Below are 21,282 nucleotides of genomic sequence, written 5' to 3'. Positions count from 1 at the left end.
TATTGTGAAAAGCATATGTTTAAAGCCAAAAGAAGTTTAAGGGGGGATTGTCATTACACTGAGTTAAAGACTGTAGACGGATGTTTCATCACATTTAATCTCAGAGATTACCAAGGGAGGTCAGGTTTAGGTGCGGTTTAACCCTTGTGAGAAACCCTGGGGCTAGATTTGCGCTTTGTGAATTCTTGTTATGTTGTTTTAGGAGAGGTTCAAAATTGATTTGCCAACTGTAATTTTGAATATTTTGTACGTTTATGACTTTGTGGCAACATTTGTGCTAATTTCTCTAGGGCTGTGTGTTTATGGAGATAAGCCAATGATGAATGCTATAAACCTGATTGGTTCATAGATCTGATATGTTTATTGTGAAAAATTAAAACAAAAGCTGTAGGTCTGACTTATTTATTGTGAAAAGCATATGTTAAACCAAGAGGTCTTTAAGGGTGGGCTGTTATTACAGCGTGTTAAAGCCTATAGAGTGGTTCTGTGTAATGTGGATTTGCAAAGAGTACTGTACTAGGCAAAGGTTCTGGTGTTAATTACATCTCTGACAAACTCTAGGGTTTGATGAGTTGCACTGTGAACATGTGTGTCAGGCACTTTTAGAAGGGGCTGTATATAGTTTTGCCAACTCTACTCTTGCACATATTTCAAATGTTATGACTGTGTACTGGATGGTTACCTTTGTGGAAAGATTTTGTTAAATATCAGAGGTTTGAGCACGTTATGATGGTACCCCATTGATAAAGCTATAGGTTGACTGTGGTTCATTTGGAAGAGTTATGCTAAACGCCAGAAGTCGAGATCTGTTTATTATGAAAAATTACAAAAAAGGCAGAAGGCCTAGTTTACTTATTGTGGAATACATATGTTAAAGTTAATAGACCTTTAAGGATGGATTGGTATTACACTGTTTTAATGCCTGTAGAGAGATGTTTTGTTACATGGGGTTTCACAGGAGGTTTCCGTTAGAAGTTCTGCAATTTGATAATCCCTGTTAATCATTGTTCATTTAATCAATCAATCAAGATTTGTAAAGCAAGGCTATTAATCCGACAGGGTATGCAGTTCCTTGCAAGTCCCGGAGAAAGCAGTGAAAACAAGGGAAAAGCCAGGAGAAGGCACAAGACACACAAAAAAGGAGGGGAGCAAGGAGAAACCAGTGGAAACAAGGGAAAAGCAAGAGAAGGCACAAAAAAAAACAAGGGAAAAGCAAGGAGAAAGCAGTGAAAATCAGAGAAAAACAAAGACAAGCACACAAAAAAACTGATAAAAAAGCAAGGAGAAAGCAGTGAAAATGAGGCAAGGAGAAGGCACACAAAAAACAAGGGAAATAGCAAGGAGAGAGCAGTGAGAAGGGGGGAAAAGCAAGGAGAGGCACACAAAAAACGTGGTAAGAAGCAAGGAGAAAGCAGTAAAAACTAGGGAAAAGCAATGAGAAGGCACCCAAAAAACAGGGGCAAAAGCAAGGAAAAAGCAGGGAAAATGAGGGAAAAGCAAAGAGATCGCACACACAAAAACAGGGGGAAATGCAAGGAGAAAGCAGTGAGAATGAGGGAAAAGCAAGGTGACGGAACCCAAAAAACAGGAGGAAAAGCAAGGAGAAAGCAGTGAAAGAAAGGGAAAAGCAAGGATCAGGCACACAAACAAAACGGGGTAAAAAGCAAGGAAAAACCAGTGAAAATGAGGGAAAAGCAAAGAGAGGGCACACAAAAGCAGGAGGAAATGCAAGGAAAAAACATTAAGAACGAGGGAAAAGCAAGGTGAAGGCACTCAAAAAATTCGGAAAAGCACAGAGAAGACAGGAGCAAGAAAGCAATGCAACAGGAAGGGGAGAGCGGGGCCTGGGACCTGCGCAATGGGGTCGCGCTGTGGCCTCCTTTAAGTAGGTTCTGGGAGGAGGGAGGGGTGCTGCTAGACAGTGGGCGAGGTTTGGTGGAAGGGGAGAAATAACGGATGGCATGTGGGAGTGGCATAAGGGAAAAAGCAAGGAGAAAGCAGTGAAAAATGAGGGAAAAGCAAAGGAGAAGGCACACAAAAAATGGGTGTAAAAGCAAAGAGAAAGTAGTGAAATTGAGGGACAAGGAAGGAGAAGGCACACAAAAAACAGGGAGAAAAGCAAGGAGAAAACAGGAGCAAGAGAGGTGCAGCAGCATGGGGAGAGTTGGGCTTGGGACGAATGAAGATTTAAAGAAAGCTAAATCATTTTATCAGTAGCAACCAATGATATTGTATTCTGTTTCGCAGCCGGTGACATTATTTAAAGTATCCAAGTAATCTTTTTCTTTCCTACTTGAAGTCTGATCTGCTGTTAGGAAAAAAGCCTTCCTGAAAAAAAATATTGAAATATCTATTCTGTTTTGTCCGTTTCAACACAATTAAAGAAAGACATGTTTTCATTTATTTTTTGTCTGTTTTCAAGATAATCCTGTTGCTTCTAAATGTGGCAGTTATGTTCGAACTTTAAAATAGTGAGGTATTACGTACAACACCATTATTGGCTTCTCATTGCAATGTTTAATTTTAATTTTGTATTTCAAGAATATGTTTGCCAATTGAGGTGACATCACATTTTCTGTTTTTCACCTTTTTTCTTTTAATTTATGTTCTATGTTCTTGTTGAGTTTCTTTGTTTCGTTGTGGCTGAGAAATTGGGTGAAATTATGGTTACATGAGTACATGAATTAGTGGCAGAGTGCATGTATAATGAATTATTGAGTGCCTTAACCATATTGGCTGAAGAGGCACTTTCAGTTATGAGGGAAATTCACTGGCTTTGCCATTGCTTGTTATAATCTATCAATAGGGTTTGTAAAGGACACGTCAAATTATTTTTACAAGTTACTTATTGGCATGCTAAACATTCTGACCGCAAACACCACACATTAGTAACAAGGGCTTTGATTGGGTCATAGTGGTTGGCTAGGTTGCAAAGATCAATGGTGGAGGTAAGACAATCAAATAATTACTTACAAATACAGTACCTTATGCATATTGACACGTACAATGTTAGACATAGGGAGATGAAGTGATTTGTAAAAAAGTAACTAAAATTATACAAAGCCTTCCAGGTTATCTTGCATCGATAGGAAGAACTTGTGAATCAGTGAACCATGGCTATCTCTTGTTCACAATGAATTTACACTCCTAGCTGGGCTAGTCGGTCTAAACACTGCCTATCACCGCCTATCCGTGATAATTCAGATATAGGTGCTATGAACCACTCGTAGATCTACTGTGTTCAGTCCCAGACCAAAGCGCAGAGCATTCTCTAACCCAGTGATACTCAAAGTACGGCCCGGGAGCCGCATGCGGCCCTCCTGACATTTATATGTAGCCCCCTGGTCAACAGCATCACTGAGCTGCTGTACACCGGACTCATCACTATCATTAAAAAGATTCTATCTAAACAGGCAAGCATTTATTTAAAGGTTAACTTCAGGTAAATTGGGCTCAGATAAAGGAAGTAACTACAGTGTCCTGCACCATTTAACTTTAGGAATACCTTTATTTTAAAAGACAGTATGCAGCAAACATGTAAAAATTTGATAAAGTATCTTAACAATTCAAAAAGTGTATTCCATTAACATGCAGAACCGTTTTACTTTAATACATCAAATTATATAATTGCATCGAGAAATATTTTTTTTAAAGGGAAAATTTTCAAACTTGAGTTTATTAGTTTCCCCTTCCTGAGGTCAATGCCAATAGTGAACTAGGAGGCAAGTTAGTTCTTATATGCACTCTATGGGAGACAATGGTTCCTATTATACATGAACACCATTATAGTTTATTAAATGAAACACAGGTAAAGGTTTTCTAAAGCCTTGTATCACATCACATCTTTCCATGTCCTCTCATATGTGATGGAAAAGGCGGGAAAGTGAAATAAAACAATTGCCTAGGATTACACAATTTATTAAAGTGGGGAAGCCAGAATTAATCCCAGGTTTTCTGCTTTCACATTGTGCAATTCGTCCACTAGATAAATATGCTTTGCTTCCCCTACACTCAACTTACCGCCAAGCCCCCCCCCAAATAACTCAGCACCCCCTGCCACCCTACTGGCATCAATGTGGCTCTCTGGCACATCACAGAGCCAACATTTTTGCCTCTGGGAAAATGTTTGCGAGTACCCATGCTCTAACACCACCCGCCCTAAACTAAACCTCTGGGTAAATAAGCAGAATGTAGGAAAGTGGAAGCAGCGTACCCAAAAGACCATATCCTTCCGCCTAGAGAAGTCAACCTGAAAACTGGCAAATACCTAAGATGGTGTGAGAAGGTAGCCTCTTTCTAGCCTTGTTACCCCCACTTTTGGCCTGTTTGTGAGTGTATGTCAGAGTGTTTGTCACTGTTTTCACTGTCTCACTGGGATCCTGATTGCCAGGCCTCAGTGCTCATGATGAAAACACTATATTTTCAGTATGGTTGTTATGTGTCACTGGGATCCTGCTGGTCAGGACCCCAGTGCTCATAGGTTTGTGGCCTATATGTATGTGTCACTGGGACCCTGTCACACAGGGCCCCAGTGCTCATAGGTGTGCATGTATATGTTCCCTGTGTGGTGCCTAACTGTCTCACTGAGGCTCTGCTAACCAGAACCTCAGTGGTTATGCTCTCTCATTACTTTCAAATTGTCACTAACAGGCTAGTGACCAATTTTACCAATTTACATTGGCTTACTGGAACACCCTTATAATTCCCTAGTATATGGTACTGAGGTACCCAGGGTATTGGGGTTCCAGGAGATCCCTATGGGCTGCAGCATTTCTTTTGCCACCCATAGGGAGCTCTGACAATTCTTACACAGGCCTGCCACTGCAGCCTGAGTGAAATAACGTCCACGTTATTTCACAGCCATTTTACACTACACTTAAGTAACTTATAAGTCACCTATATGTCTAACCTTTACCTGGTAAAGGTTAGGTGCAAAGTTACTTAGTGTGAGGGCACCCTGGCACTAGCCAAGGTGCCCCCACATTGTTCAGAGCCAATTCACTGAACTTTGTGAGTGCGGGGACACCATTACACGCGTGCACTACATATAGATCACTACCTATATGTAGCTTCACCATGGTAACTCCGAATATGGCCATGTAACATGTCTATGATCATGGAATTGCCCCCTCTATGCCATCCTGGCATTGTTGGTACAATTCCATGATCCCAGTGGTCTGTAGCACAGACCCTGGTACTGCCAGACTGCCCTTCCTGGGGTTTCACTGCAGCTGCTGCTGCTGCCAACCCCTCAGACAGGCAGCTGCCCTCCTGGGGTCCAGCCAGGCCTGGCCCAGGATGGCAGAACAAAGAACTTCCTCTGAGAGAGGGTGTGACACCCTCTCCCTTTGGAAAATGGTGTGAAGGCAGGGGAGGAGTAGCCTCCCCTAGCCTCTGGAAATGCTTTGTTGGGCACAGATGTGCCCAATTCTGCATAAGCCAGTCTACACCGGTTCAGGGACCCCTTAGCCCCTGCTCTGGCGCGAAACTGGACAAAGGAAAGGGGAGTGACCACTCCCCTGACCTGCACCTCCCCTGGGAGGTGTCCAGAGCTCCTCCAGTGTGCTCCAGACCTCTGCCATCTTGGAAACAGAGGTGCTGCTGGCACACTGGACTGCTCTGAGTGGCCAGTGCCACCAGGTGACGTCAGAGACTCCTGCTGATAGGCTCCTTCAGGTGTTAGTAGCCTTTCCTCTCTCCTAGATAGCCAAACCCTCTTTTCTGGCTATTTAGGGTCTCTGTCTCTGGGGAAACTTTAGATAACGAATGCATGAGCTCAGCCGAGTTCCTCTGCATCTCTCTCTTCACCTTCTGATAAGGAAACGACCGCTGACCGCGCTGGAAGCCTGCAAACCTGCAACATAGTAGCAAAGACGACTACTGCAACTCTGTAACGCTGATCCTGCCGCCTTCTCGACTGTTTTCCTGCTTGTGCATGCTGTGGGGGTAGCCTGCCTCCTCTCTGCACCAGAAGCTCCGAAGAAATCTCCCGTGGGTCGACGGAATCTTCCCCCTGCAACCGCAGGCACCAAAAAGCTGCATTACCGGTCCCTTGGGTCTCCTCTCAGCACGACGAGCGAGGTCCCTCGAATCCAGCGACTCTGTCCAAGTGACCCCCACAGTCCAGTGACTCTTCAGCCCAAGTTTGGTGGAGGTAAGTCCTTGCCTCACCTCGCTGGGCTGCATTGCTGGGAACCGCGACTTTGCAGCTACTCCGGCCCCTGTGCACTTCCGGCGGAAATCCTTCGTGCACAGCCAAGCCTGGGTCCACGGCACTCTAACCTGCATTGCACGACTTTCTAAGTTGGTCTCCGGCGACGTGGGACTCCTTTAACAAAGCCGACGACATCATCGCCCCGCACCTCCAGACCGTCATCAACTCTTCTTTTTCTTCTGCTACCTTCCCCGAATGCTGGAAGCACGCTGAAGTCAACGCCCTACTAAAGAAACCTACGGCTGACCCAAGCGACCTGAAAAACTTCCGCCCCATCTCTCTTCTACCTTTCCCAGCCAAGGTAATAGAAAAGACCGTCAACAAACAGCTGACCACCTTCCTGGAAGACAACAACCTGCTCGACCCTTCACAAACCGGATTCCGAACCAACCACAGCACGGAAACCGCCCTCATCTCAGTCACAGACGACATCAGAACCCTGATGGACAACGGTGAAACAGTCGCCCTCATTCTCCTCGACCTCTCGGCTGCCTTTGACACCGTCTGTCACCGCACCCTAATCACCCGCCTACGCTCCACCGGGATCCAAGGCCAGGCCCTGGACTGGATCGCCTCCTTCCTCGCTAACCGCTCCCAAAGAGTTTACCTCCCTCCGTTTCGCTCAGAACCCACCAAGATCATCTGCGGCGTACCTCAAGGCTCATCGCTCAGCCCGACACTCTTCAATGTCTACATGAGCCCCCTCGCCGACATCGTACGCAAGCACGACATCATCATCACCTCCTACGCCGACGACACCCAACTTGTACTCTCCCTCACCAAGGACCCCGCCAGCGCCAAGACCAACCTACAAGAGGGTATGAAGGACGTCGCAGATTGGATGAGGCTCAGCCGCCTAAAGCTGAACTCTGAAAAAACGGAAGTCCTCATCCTCGGCAACACCCCGTCCGCCTGGGACGACTCCTGGTGGCCCACGGCCCTCGGCACCGCACCGACCCCCGCAGACCACGCCCGCAACCTCGGCTTCATCTTGGACCCTCTTCTCACCATGACCAAGCAAGTCAACGCCGTGTCCTCCGCCTGCTTCCTCACTCTCCGCATGCTCCGCAAGATCTTCCGCTGGATCCCCGCCGACACCAGAAAAACCGTGACCCACGCCCTTGTCACGAGTCGCCTGGACTACGGCAACACCCTCTACGCCGGGACCACCGCCAAACTCCAAAACCGCCTGCAACGCATCCAAAACGCCTCGGCCCGCCTCATCCTCGACGTACCCCGCAACAGCCACATCTCCGCACACCTGAGACACCTGCATTGGCTCCCAGTCAGCAAAAGGATCACCTTCCGTCTTCTCACCCACGCACACAAAGCCCTCCACAACAAGGGACCGGAATACCTCAACAGACGCCTCAGCTTCTACGTCCCCACCCGCCCCCTCCGCTCCGCTGGCCTCGCACTTGCTGCCGTCCCTCGCACCCGCCGCTCCACGGCGGGTGGGAGATCTTTCTCCTTCCTGGCGGCCAAGACCTGGAACTCCCTCCCCACCAGCCTCAGGACCACCCAGGACCACTCCGCTTTCCGGAGACTCCTAAAGACTTGGCTGTTCGAGCAGCGATAACCCCCCCTTTCCCCCCTAGCGCCTTGAGACCCGCACGGGTGAGTAGCGCGCTTTACAAATGCTAATGATTTGATTTGATTTGATTTGTGCAACTTCGGCGAGCACCGTTTCACGCATCCTCATAGTGCCTGTTTCTGGCACTTCTCCGGGTGCTACCTGCTTCAGTGAGGGCTCTTTGTCTTGCTCGACGTTCCCTCTCTCTGCAGGTCCAATTTGCGACCTTCTGGTCCCTCCTGGGCCCCAGCAGCGTCCAAAAACGCCAAACGCACGATTTGCGTGTAGCAAGGCTTGTTGGCGTCCTTCCGGCGGGAAAACACTTCTGCACGACTCTCCAAGGCGAGAGGGATCCGTCCACCAAAGGGGAAGTCTCTAGCCCTTTTCGTTCCTGCAGAAACCTCAGCTTCTTCTGTCCAGGCGAAGCTTCTTTGCACCCGCAGCTGGCATTTCCTGGGCATCTGCCCATCTCCGACTTGCTTGTGACTTTTGGACTTGGTCCCCTTGTTCCACAGGTACCCTAGATTGAAAATCCACAGTTGTTGCATTGCTGGTTTGTGTCTTTCCTGCATTATTCCTCTAACACGACTCTTTTGTCCTTAGGGGAACTTTAGTGCACTTTGCACTCACTTTTCAGGGTCTTGGGGAGGGTTATTTTGCTAACTCTCACTATTTTCTAATAGTCCCAGCGACCCTCTACAAGGTCACATAGGTTTGGGGTCCATTCGTGGTTCGCATTCCACTTCTGGAGTATATGGTTTGTGTTGCCCTATCCCTATGTTTCCCCATTGCATCCTATTGTAACTATACATTGTTTGCACTGTTTTCTAAGACTATACTGCATATTTTTGCTATTGTGTATATATATCTTGTGTATATTTCCTATCCTCTCACTGAGGGTACACTCTAAGATACTTTGGCATATTGTCATAAAAATAAAGTACCTTTATTTTTAGTATAACTGTGTATTGTGTTTTCTTGTGATATTGTGCATATGACACTAAGTGGTACTGTAGTAGCTTCACACGTCTCCTAGTTCAGCCTAAGCTGCTCTGCTAAGCTACCATTATCTATCAGCCTAAGCTGCTAGACACCCTATACACTAATAAGGGATAACTGGGCCTGGTGCAAGGTGCAAGTACCCCTTGGTACTCACTACAAGCCAGTCCAGCCTCCTACATTGGTTGTGCAGTGGTGGGATAAGTGCTTGAGACTACTTACCACTCTTGTCATTGTACTTTTCATAAGAGAAAAATATACAAAACAAGGTCAGTGTATATACACATAGCCAAAAAGTTTTGCATTTCCTCTTTTCACTCTTTTCTAAGTGCTGAAAAGTACTTCTAAACTTTCAAAAAGTTCTTAAAAGTTTAAAAAGTTTTTTTCTGTCTTTCCAAAAAGTTCTGAAAACTTTTTTCTCTTTTTCTATCACTTTAACTCTCTCTAAAAAATGTCTGGCACAGGAAAAAATGTTGAACTGTCCAAACTTGCATATGATCACCTTAGCTGGAAAGGAGCAAGGAGTCTCTGCATAGAGAGAGGTTTGAGTGTAGGGAAGAATCCTTCCTTAGAACTGTTAATTAATATGCTTAGAGTACAGGATAAGGCCATAAGTGCCCAATCTGTAGAAAAAGTAGCTAATGGTTCTCAATCTGATCCAGGGACTCCCCCAGGAAAAGGTTCAGGAAAGAAACTTCTCAGCCTGCCCATTACTAGACAGTCTAGCATAGTTGGTACAGAGGTTGAATCACACCATACTAATGGTGTGCTCTCACATTATACTGGTAGCCAAGCTGTTAGGGTGCCCTCTGTAAGGGACAGGTCTCCTTCTGTTCATTCCCATCATACCTCTGTATCTAGAAATGTCCCTCCCACCCACCCTGATGACAGATTGTTAGAAAGGGAGCTCAATAGATTGAGAGTGGAACAAACCAGACTGAAGCTCAAGAAGCAACAGCTGGATTTGGATAGACAGTCTTTAGAAATAGAGAGGGAAAGACAGAAGTTGGGTTTAGAAACCCATGGTGGCAGCAGCAGTATTCCCCATAGTCATCCTGCAAAAGAGCATGATTCCAGGAATCTGCACAAGATAGTTCCCCCTTATAAGGAGGGGGATGACATTAACAAGTGGTTTGCTGCACTTGAGAGGGCCTGTGCGGTACAGGATGTCCCTCAAAAGCAGTGGGCTGCTATCCTATTGCTATCATTTAGTGGAAAAGGTAGGGATAGGCTCCTTACTGTGAAAGAAAATGATGCCAATAACTTTACAGTTCTTAAGAATGCACTCCTGGATGGTTATGGCTTAACCACTGAACAGTACAGGATAAAGTTCAGAGAGACCAAAAAGGAGTCTTCACAAGACTGGGTTGATTTCATTGACCATTCAGTGAAGGCCTTGGAGGGGTGGTTACATGGCAGTAAAGTTACTGATTATGAAAGCCTGTATAACACAATCCTGAGAGAGCATATACTTAATAATTGTGTGTCTGATTTGTTGCACCAGTACCTGGTAGACTCTGATCTGACCTCTCCCCAAGAATTGGGAAAGAAGGCAGACAAATGGGTCAGAACAAGGGTGAACAGAAAAGTTCATACAGGGGGTGACAAAGATGGCAATAAGAAGAAAGATGGTGAAAAATCTCAAGATAAGCATGGGGATAAGGGTAAAACCAAAGATCCCACTTCAAATCTTAAACACTCTTCAGAGGGTGGGGATAAAACAAATTCTTCCTCTTCTTCCCAACCTGCACACATTAAAAAGCCTTGGTGCTTTGTGTGTAAAAATAGAGGCCATAGGCCAGGGGATAAGTCCTGTCCAGGTAAACCCCCTGAGCCTACCACCACTAATACATCAAGCTCTAGTGCCCCTAGCAGTAGTGGTACTAGTGGTGGGACTGCTGGCAACAGTCAAGCAAAGGGTGTAGTTGGGTTCACTTATGGGTCCATAGTGGAAACTGATGTAATCAGTCCCAAGACAGTTTCTGTCACACCTAGTGGCACTGGCCTTGCCACACTGGCTGCTTGTCCCCTTACAATGGATAAGTACAGGCAGACAGTTTCAATAAATGGTGTTGAGGCCTTGGCCTACAGGGACACAGGTGCCAGTTTCACTTTGGTGACTGAAAACCTAGTGCCTCCTGAACAACACATCATTGGACAACAGTATAAGATTATTGATGTCCATAACTCCACTAAGTTTCTGCCCTTAGCTATAATTCAGTTTAGTTGGGGTGGAATTACTGGCCCTAAGCAGGTGGTGGTATCACCTAGCTTACCTGTAGACTGTCTCTTAGGTAATGACCTAGAGGCCTCAGGTTGGGCTGATGTAGAGTTTTATGCCCATGCAGCCATGCTAGGCATCCCTGAGGAATTGTTCCCTCTCATTTCAAGTGAAATGAAAAAGCAAAGGAGAGAAGGCCTGAAAACTCAGGATCCCTCTCCATCAACAGGTAAAAAGGGTATCACTGTATCCCCTAACCACCCTACCATTCAGGATACTATTCCTGTGGTGGGAGAAACCTCTCCTGGGGTGGCACCTGTTCCAAGGGAATCATCAGCTGGCAAAGCTGGACTCCCTGAGGTGGAAGTACCTCTCTGTGGGATAACTAACATTGGTGAGAAAAAGAGCACCATTTTAGTTAACATGGAGCATCCCTCCAACCCTCCCAGAGAAACTTTAGTGCAGAAACCCTGCACTACCTCACAACACTTAGGACAGCATCCCTGCCCTAGTGTGGAGCTCATAGGACAGCATCCCTGCCCTGCTCCAACTCAAGAGAAACAGCATCCCTGTTCTCTCTTCCAGCCAGATGGACAAAGTTTTTGCCCAGCTATGGCTTTTCTGAGACAGCATCCCTGTCTGGCATTTCCGTCATTACAAATAGGTTCAGTGGATAATTCCCACTGCTCTAAACTAAAACTTACTGATAGAAACTCTGAAAATACAACTTCACATTGTTGGTTAGCTAAAAAACTTCAAACAGGGTGGTTTACATCCCCACAGGGAAGTAACCATATAGTGGATGATAAAGGGAGTAACCAGTCTATTGCAGAGCTACTCTCTACTTATCACCACTTAGACAATAAAGTCTCAACTGGCCAAGGTTAGCCTTATTGTCCTTCGTTTGGGGGGGGGGGTTGTGTGAGAAGGTAGCCTCTTTCTAGCCTTTTTACCCCCACTTTTGGCCTGTTTGTGAGTGTATGTCAGAGTGTTTGTCACTGTTTTCACTGTCTCACTGGGATCCTGATAGCCAGGCCTCAGTGCTCATAGTGAAAACACTATATTTTCAGTATGGTTGTTATGTGTCACTGGGATCCTGCTGGTCAGGACCCCAGTGCTCATAGGTTTGTGGCCTATATGTATGTGTCACTGGGACCCTGTCACACAGGGCCCCAGTGCTCATAGGTGTGCATGTATATGTTCCCTGTGTGGTGCCTAACTGTCTCACTGAGGCTCTGCTAACCAGAACCTCAGTGGTTATGCTCTCTCATTACTTTCAAATTGTCACTAACAGGCTAGTGACCAATTTTACCAATTTACATTGGCTTACTGGAACACCCTTATAATTCCCTAGTATATGGTACTGAGGTACCCAGGGTATTGGGGTTCCAGGAGATCCCTATGGGCTGCAGCATTTCTTTTGCCACCCATAGGGAGCTCTGACAATTCTTACACAGGCCTGCCACTGCAGCCTGAGTGAAATAACGTCCACGTTATTTCACAGCCATTTTACACTGCACTTAAGTAACTTATAAGTCACCTATATGTCTAACCTTTACCTGGTAAAGGTTAGGTGCAAAGTTACTTAGTGTGAGGGCACCCTGGCACTAGCCAAGGTGCCCCCACATTGTTCAGAGCCAATTCACTGAACTTTGTGAGTGCGGGGACACCATTACACGCGTGCACTACATATAGATCACTACCTATATGTAGCTTCACCATGGTAACTCCGAATATGGCCATGTAACATGTCTATGATCGTGGAATTGCCCCCTCTATGCCATCCTGGCATTGTTGGTACAATTCCATGATCCCAGTGGTCTGTAGCACAGACCCTGGTACTGCCAGACTGCCCTTCCTGGGGTTTCACTGCAGCTGCTGCTGCTGCCAACCCCTCAGACAGGCAGCTGCCCTCCTGGGGTCCAGCCAGGCCTGGCCCAGGATGGCAGAACAAAGAACTTCCTCTGAGAGAGGGTGTGACACCCTCTCCCTTTGGAAAATGGTGTGAAGGCAGGGGAGGAGTAGCCTCCCCCAGCCTCTGGAAATGCTTTGTTGGGCACAGATGTGCCCAATTCTGCATAAGCCAGTCTACACCGGTTCAGGGACCCCTTAGCCCCTGCTCTGGCGCGAAACTGGACAAAGGAAAGGGGAGTGACCACTCCCCTGACCTGCACCTCCCCTGGGAGGTGTCCAGAGCTCCTCCAGTGTGCTCCAGACCTCTGCCATCTTGGAAACAGAGGTGCTGCTGGCACACTGGACTGCTCTGAGTGGCCAGTGCCACCAGGTGACGTCAGAGACTCCTGCTGATAGGCTCCTTCAGGTGTTAGTAGCCTTTCCTCTCTCCTAGATAGCCAAACCCTCTTTTCTGGCTATTTAGGGTCTCTGTCTCTGGGGAAACTTTAGATAACGAATGCATGAGCTCAGCCGAGTTCCTCTGCATCTCTCTCTTCACCTTCTGATAAGGAAACGACCGCTGACCGCGCTGGAAGCCTGCAAACCTGCAACATAGTAGCAAAGACGACTACTGCAACTCTGTAACGCTGATCCTGTCGCCTTCTCGACTGTTTTCCTGCTTGTGCATGCTGTGGGGGTAGCCTGCCTCCTCTCTGCACCAGAAGCTCCGAAGAAATCTCCCGTGGGTCGACGGAATCTTCCCCCTGCAACCGCAGGCACCAAAAAGCTGCATTACCGGTCCCTTGGGTCTCCTCTCAGCACGACGAGCGAGGTCCCTTGAATCCAGCGACTCTGTCCAAGTGACCCCCACAGTCCAGTGACTCTTCAGCCCAAGTTTGGTGGAGGTAAGTCCTTGCCTCACCTCGCTGGGCTGCATTGCTGGGAACCGCGACTTTGCAGCTACTCCGGCCCCTGTGCACTTCCGGCGGAAATCCTTCGTGCACAGCCAAGCCTGGGTCCACGGCACTCTAACCTGCATTGCACGACTTTCTAAGTTGGTCTCCGGCGACGTGGGACTCCTTTGTGCAACTTCGGCGAGCACCGTTTCACGCATCCTCGTAGTGCCTGTTTCTGGCACTTCTCCGGGTGCTACCTGCTTCAGTGAGGGCTCTTTGTCTTGCTCGACGTTCCCTCTCTCTGCAGGTCCAATTTGCGACCTTCTGGTCCCTCCTGGGCCCCAGCAGCGTCCAAAAACGCCAAACGCACGATTTGCGTGTAGCAAGGCTTGTTGGCGTCCTTCCGGCGGGAAAACACTTCTGCACGACTCTCCAAGGCGAGAGGGATCCGTCCCTATAGGGGAAGTCTCTAGCCCTTTTCGTTCCTGCAGAAACCTCAGCTTCTTCTGTCCAGTCGAAGCTTCTTTGCACCCGCAGCTGGCATTTCCTGGGCATCTGCCCATCTCCGACTTGCTTGTGACTTTTGGACTTGGTCCCCTTGTTCCACAGGTACCCTAGATTGAAAATCCACAGTTGTTGCATTGCTGGTTTGTGTCTTTCCTGCATTATTCCTCTAACACGACTCTTTTGTCCTTAGGGGAACTTTAGTGCACTTTGCACTCACTTTTCAGGGTCTTGGGGAGGGTTATTTTGCTAACTCTCACTATTTTCTAATAGTCCCAGCGACCCTCTACAAGGTCACATAGGTTTGGGGTCCATTCGTGGTTCGCATTCCACTTCTGGAGTATATGGTTTGTGTTGCCCCTATCCCTATGTTTCCCCATTGCATCCTATTGTAACTATACATTGTTTGCACTGTTTTCTAAGACTATACTGCATATTTTTGCTATTGTGTATATATATATTGTGTATATTTCCTATCCTCTCACTGAGGGTACACTCTAAGATACTTTGGCATATTGTCATAAAAATAAAGTACCTTTATTTTTAGTATAACTGTGTATTGTGTTTTCTTGTGATATTGTGCATATGACACTAAGTGGTACTGTAGTAGCTTCACACGTCTCCTAGTTCAGCCTAAGCTGCTCTGCTAAGCTACCATTATCTATCAGCCTAAGCTGCTAGACACCCTATACACTAATAAGGGATAACTGGGCCTGGTGCAAGGTGCAAGTACCCCTTGGTACTCACTACAAGCCAGTCCAGCCTCCTACAGATGGTCACAGCTGTAAACAAGATGGACGCTGTACCAGGGACCAAGTGTAATCTGAATGCTTAGATGTGACTGGTGCCACATTTGAATGTGCTTAATATGTGACTAGCCTTTTTAATTACCTCCTCTGGTTGAGTATGGCGACCTAATGTGTGACTGACCCTATCCTGGTCCGAACAACCTTTCAGAAGATCATGCTTGGCTTATTATTGGCAATGCCCAGTGCCAGTCCCAATGTTTTTCCTTAAGAACAGGGATGTGGGGAAAATCCTTTCACTTTGCTGTGTAGTAGCACAGATGTCTGCGTAATGTGGTCTCACTCTTCAGGTGACAGGACAGGGCAGGCTATTGTGATTGCTGACAACTGGGAGCAGGTTGTACAAAACTACCCAACAGACATGTGACCCACTGAGCTATTTAACCGGATGAGGTGACTGGAAAAAAGAACCAAAAATCACATATTTTTGTCTGCACGCCATTTCCGCCCTATTTTGTTCACAAGCACCTGCTGGTAACAGAACATTGAAGCTACTTATAACTTCAACTCTCCCGAAAGATGAGTTATGTTGTTTCCAATGCGATGTTTCCCCTTGGCGTGGCTCTGTTTAGGTGTTCAGTTTCAGACAAGCCTGTGTAATGTACACAGCAGGAAGTGGAGGCCTGACACTGGGCTGGGGAGTGAGGGCTTGCTGTAAACAGATTGTCACGGCCTGAATGAAGCTAGAGCGTCGAATCAGTTGACAAATTATGGTTCTGAAAGTGGGATAAGAGGGTGGAGGGACAGAGCTCGGGGGATCTCATAGGTTCCAGGCTGTGAAAGATGATGGGTCTACAACATCGTCTTCCCAGCTCGACTTGTGACTGGCTGTGCCTGGGCTTTTTTTTAAAGAATGCCCAATACTGCGACGCCCACTGTCCACGACCTGCATTGACAGGTGGATCATTAAAGTTGCAGCTATCATCAAGTAGGGCATTAAAATTGTACCCATGAATCATGACTGTTGTATGGCTAGTTCACACAACAGACTGAACTAAAAGAGTGCAAACACGTCCAGTCAAGTAAACTGAGCAATTGCTAGCCTGCCCAGACCTGACTGGAAACGAGCAAGCCCGCCTTCTTCCAAAAAGGTTCAGGGACAGCAGGGGTTCCCCGAATGAAATTTAGAACAAATTGGTTTAAACATGGCATCTTACGCTTGGATTTTTTTAAATTTTGTTAATCAGCCATAGAGTCTGAAAGGGCACATTCATGAATTATTCCAGTACTTTGACAGAGGACAAGCATGGCTGACCTTCCCAGAGGACATTGGTCTTACTCTCACCCCTTGCTAATTTTGAGAGATGGTTGTAAAATGATGCATTTTTCGTTACAATTTGCCAATTAAATCGATAGACTGTAGAGGCAGGTTCATTTTCACGTAGCCCGTCATTTATCAGCATAGTTACTTACACTTCACTTAGTTTTATTTTTCCATCCTGTCCCTTCCAATGAGATTCTCAGTTGTGTTTTATGATGGCTGTGAGACTCCTTAAAAGCGGTAGGGCTGCAAAGTAAATATATATGCATTCTGAGGTTCTATATCAAATTCAGACATATTTTACAGATATACAAGAGCGCTGTTGTCAAGTTACTAGAGACCTTACAATTCCAGAAAGCAGATGTGTTAAACTAATTCTACAGATTAGCATTTCTGACAGCAGTTGGGGTTATCACTCATATACCTGCTTTAAATATATATTTTATCTCTGGCATCAGTTGGCCAGTCGATGAAAATACACAATTTTTGCCAACAAAAACACACTTTTGATTCTGGAAACATAAATTCAACTCCCAAAAAGCTAATAATTTTCCTGAAAAACAATTCTTGTGCTGAAATACCAACTTTTCATTTTTAGTAAAATATTGTTACATGTCCAAAGTATCATTTTCATCACGTACTTATGTATACTACTGCCATACATGAATATTTTCTGCCTCACATTTCCATGTATACCTCTTGCATGCCCATATATCATCATCTCATCCCAGGAAGGTTAACACCATGTCCATAACTACTACTTCTACTGTGCCAGAGCTAGCATCATCCCAAGGGTGGCCATCATCATGGATGTCTACTCAAGTTTTGGCATTATCACCATTATACAAGGGCTATCATACCACAAGTGGGCACCATTGTGCTCTTAGAGATCCCCCAATAGTCCAGGAATTACCATCATTTTGCAGAGACCAGCATTATACGGAAGAGGGAAGTCGGCATGGACACGTAACACATGTTAAGCATCACTACCATTATGTGAGGACCTGAAATGCCAAGAGTAGCCACCATCTTCTTACAAATTCACAATATGTCAAGAATGGACACAATATTTCAAAGTCAGTGTTTTAAGCTGGTGATGCCTGAAATATGTCAAGAATTACTATCACTATTCAAGGGCCAGCGCATTTTCATCCAGGAATACACATATGCACTCACATTCAACCTACCTACTTCTGCTAGCCTGCTGCTCATGTCCTGTTCTGCCATTTACTCCCCTGCTTTTCAGTTTGTGCCCAACCACATTTCTAACAACATGGAAGGGTCAAGCTGCAACTACTGGCAGTAGTTAAACTGGGGTCCCCCCAGGCCCCTGCCACCTGGTCCTGGGCTATCTAACTTATGCATCAGCAGTAACACCGCTATTGCTCATGCAGGCCAGCCCGCTCCCAGGGATGCATGGGTGACCTTGATAGATCAAGCCCGCTCCCAAGGATGCATTGGTGACCATGATAGATCAAGCCCGCTCCCAAGGATGCATTGGTGACCATGATAGATCAAGCCCGCTCCCAAGGATGCATAGGTGACCTTTGCTAGATTAAGCCCGCTCCCAAGCATGCATAGGTAGCCTTGCTAGATCCAGGCCCTATACTGATGTGGAAGAAAATACTCCCGGATTTATGTTTGAGCCAAAAATACTAATAGATGTCCAGAAGTGAATTATTTCACCCAGAATTCTAACAATTCACTCTAAGTGATAAAGCACCTTCAGTATGATAATCAGCTTTTCTCCGACACTGTTAATTAATGAATCGCTTCAAAGTTTTAATAAACTTGCAATCGGTCAGACTTTCAATAATCAAGCTCCTGTGTTGAAACTCTACACCACCTGTTCCCAGTATCCCCAACAAGTGAACAGGATAAGCTGCTCCTTCGCCGGCCTTCAGTAACCAACAGGGAATGATTATCCAAGCTGAATACAACCAGAGCATGCTCGAGGCTGCTTTGAATTTACAACAGTTTCAGATCGACTCATTCCAGACGCCAATTTAGTGTATCGGTAAGTACATATGTAGGTTATTAGTATGCATATAACAATAATGCCGAGTTTAATGGCGGGTATTTCTGGAGTTCAGTGTATACGCTAGGATGAGTCTCTTGGCACTGATGGTGAGAACAAAGAACAAAACAATCCGCAGTGACAAGCGGTTCGGGCAAAGCTGCCATCAGTGCGCTGCCGGCTTTCTGCTCTCACTGTGAGACCAGAGAGATGGGGTCTGGACATGGAGGGGCGGAATGGCACAGAATGTGGGGAGGGTGGGTGTTGTGCACAGCAGGAGGACAGTATTCTTTATATGTGAAAATGGGGATAGCAAGTTTCACAGTGTGCATGGACGCCATTTAGGGGTCGCCAGGGGTCACAGCTGAGACCCCTCTGTCTTGCAGCCTTCGCGACCCCTGGCCTCAGAGGTTACCAAACCAGTGCAAGAACACGGGAGAAGCTGCCCTTATGGATACCGGTTTGGACTCCATCTCTTTGTTTTCACTCCTTTTTTTATCACACTATTCCTGAACAATGTTTCGTTATTCAGTATTTGTGTAAGAAAAATGGAGTACAACTAGCTGGAATATGACCTTTTCTGGCAGCTGAGGTAAAAAAAAAAGCTTTTAAATGTATGCTGTGTGCCTGCTTGTGGGTGAGTGTGTGCGTAAGCAAAAAGAGAGAGTGTGTGTAAGCGTGAATGTGTGTGTGTGCGTATGTGAGTAAAACTGATGGTGAAAGGGAGTGTTGTCACTTCCGCTACCCCTGGCATTTTGGTGAATTGAAGTCCATGAGTGGGTGTTTTCGTTTTTGAAGCATTTGGAGGACAGGCTAACAATATTCAGCTGATCAGATTATTTGGGGGTGATATATATAACCTAAAATTCTAGATAGCAAATTATGTAAATAACGGATGTTTATCACCTCGGGAACCTAAGCTCTTGTTGGCTATTTAATGTCACTTACAAACCCTCCATGAAAACCCTACTGCCAACAGGGAGGGACACAACTGCACTTACATAGCACTCAGATTTCCCAGGTCCATATGTGAGCATCCAGGCCATGTTTTTAGCTTTGCATTCTGGGACTTGTAGTTGTGATTGTTCAGTGGATACACATGACTTCAAGTCCAAGAATGCAAAGCAAAATCCTGCACTTATTGAGCTACCAAAGTTACCGATCTTGGGAGCTTGACACCCTCCATTCACGGCCAGTTAAAGACAAAGAAAATTTGCTTTTATCCAAAAATAAGCTGAGAACACTGGATTTACAGTGCTGCTTCTGGAGGACAAGTCAAAGTAAAAATTTCGTCTTGATGTGGCTTGGTGAATCTATATTTGGATTGCTATGCAAATATGTGTAGATAAAATTATATATTTCATAATCAAATGAGGAGATTTTATTTTGGAACAGGTCTGAGATAAAACAGTGGCCTTCTGGTTACGTTATCACCCGGCTAAAATAGTCTACAGATGGACAGCAGGACTCTATCCAAAGCTTTCTCTCACCTAGTTATACTCTATGCAGTGATTAATTTGAGCCAGTGGTTTCCAGTGCTTGGCGCCGGCACATACTTTTCAGCATCAGCACTATTATCAGTCCAATCTGTTTTTTTTTTTACTTTTGGGGTGAGCATAATCACAGTGTTTGATAATTCAATGTACATCAAAAACGTACATTAAAAATGACATTTCAGACTATTTCACACCATTCTAATAGCTTTGGGTGGCCTGGAATATTCTGAATTGTCAGACTTGCAGGAGTGGCATGATTAGTAGTTGTGCTGGAGCTGTCACTGGCAGCGCTGGTAGGGGCAATGGGTGGTGCAGGCTGCCAATTTTCTATAAACAAAGCACTGACTCTATGGTTTCTAGGATAGGCCCTCCATGTGAAAGGGTCAGGGAGAAGATAGTGTCATCATATTGAGAATAAAAAATATACCATAAACTATAGAGCAGTGTGCAATAATAGGTTTCACAGTGTAGTACAGGGAGACTTCATATTTAACTATGAAAAGGTCACAGGCCACAGTAATAAACATTGTTTAGAGGCAAGGAGGTAATTAAAACAACATTTGCAGTGCAATGGGACTCTTGAGTTGGAGCTATTAGCGTTGTAAATTCCTAAATGGACTTTTCTTGCCAGGTAAATTGAAAGTGAAAAGTAAAACAGTTGACAAAAGCAAGCCGATTCAGAGCGTCACGACCACCATGAGCATGAGCGCGAAGGAGAGACACAAAAGGAAAAATAAGTTTGCTCGCATGCGGTGGGCGTGGTTAAAAGCCCACAGATAGATTACAAAACGCCAGAGCGCTTGTACGCTCAACCTAAAAAGCAAGCCTGACCTGCACAGTTCATGATTAAGCAGTTAATCCAACCATGTTACTTGGTGGTGACAAAATTGTCTTCTCTTTTTCCCAGAGAACCCTTTTTTCCGTTTACCAGCTGAAAACCAGAGAGGAGGCATGCCAGGCCTAGTCGATCCGGGGTCCACAAAGGTTTCTGACAGGTCTGGAGAAGAGATTGATGCGTTATCTGAAACTTAGTGCCAAGTACGTTTTATCATCTAGGTTGGCAAAGTTAGAAGAGCAAGGGGGAGCTGAAAGACCAGTTTGCTTCAGGATGTCACTCGCTTTTTCTTAACGATAATGGTGATGCTGCAAAGGACCACTCGCCACCTCGACGAGAGCAAAGACACCTTAGAAGGTAAGAGGCCCAGGACTGCTCCCAGTTTGTTTTAGACGTACATTGTGCAGATTTACGTCACTACCATAATAAGTGGCCGATCAGGAGAGAAGACAGTGGAAGGACGGCAGACAGACTGCTACAGGCGCTTCTAGTGCAAGGAAAAAAACGAGTGACAAACTAAAGAAACAACCCAGTCTTTTAAAATAAACAGATTCAATCACTAGATTG

At 45.9% G+C, this 21,282-nt stretch overlaps 1 long non-coding RNA gene across 1 annotated transcript in view; it reads right to left on the bottom strand.

Annotated features, from left to right (window-relative positions):
- Positions 1–21,282, bottom strand: part of LOC138247342 (uncharacterized) — a 320,752-nt gene that overhangs the window by 136,072 nt on the left and 163,398 nt on the right. The window contains exon 2 of the long non-coding RNA XR_011194454.1: positions 16,520–16,613. This is a non-coding gene — a long non-coding RNA (uncharacterized lncRNA). The remainder of the gene's footprint in view (positions 1–16,519; positions 16,614–21,282) is intronic.

Source organism: Pleurodeles waltl, chromosome 7 (genome assembly GCF_031143425.1).
Source record: "Pleurodeles waltl isolate 20211129_DDA chromosome 7, aPleWal1.hap1.20221129, whole genome shotgun sequence".
Classification (NCBI taxonomy): domain Eukaryota; kingdom Metazoa; phylum Chordata; class Amphibia; order Caudata; family Salamandridae; genus Pleurodeles; species Pleurodeles waltl.
The sequence above is the reverse complement of the archived record's forward strand: the minus strand, read 5'-3'. Positions and strand labels throughout refer to the sequence as shown.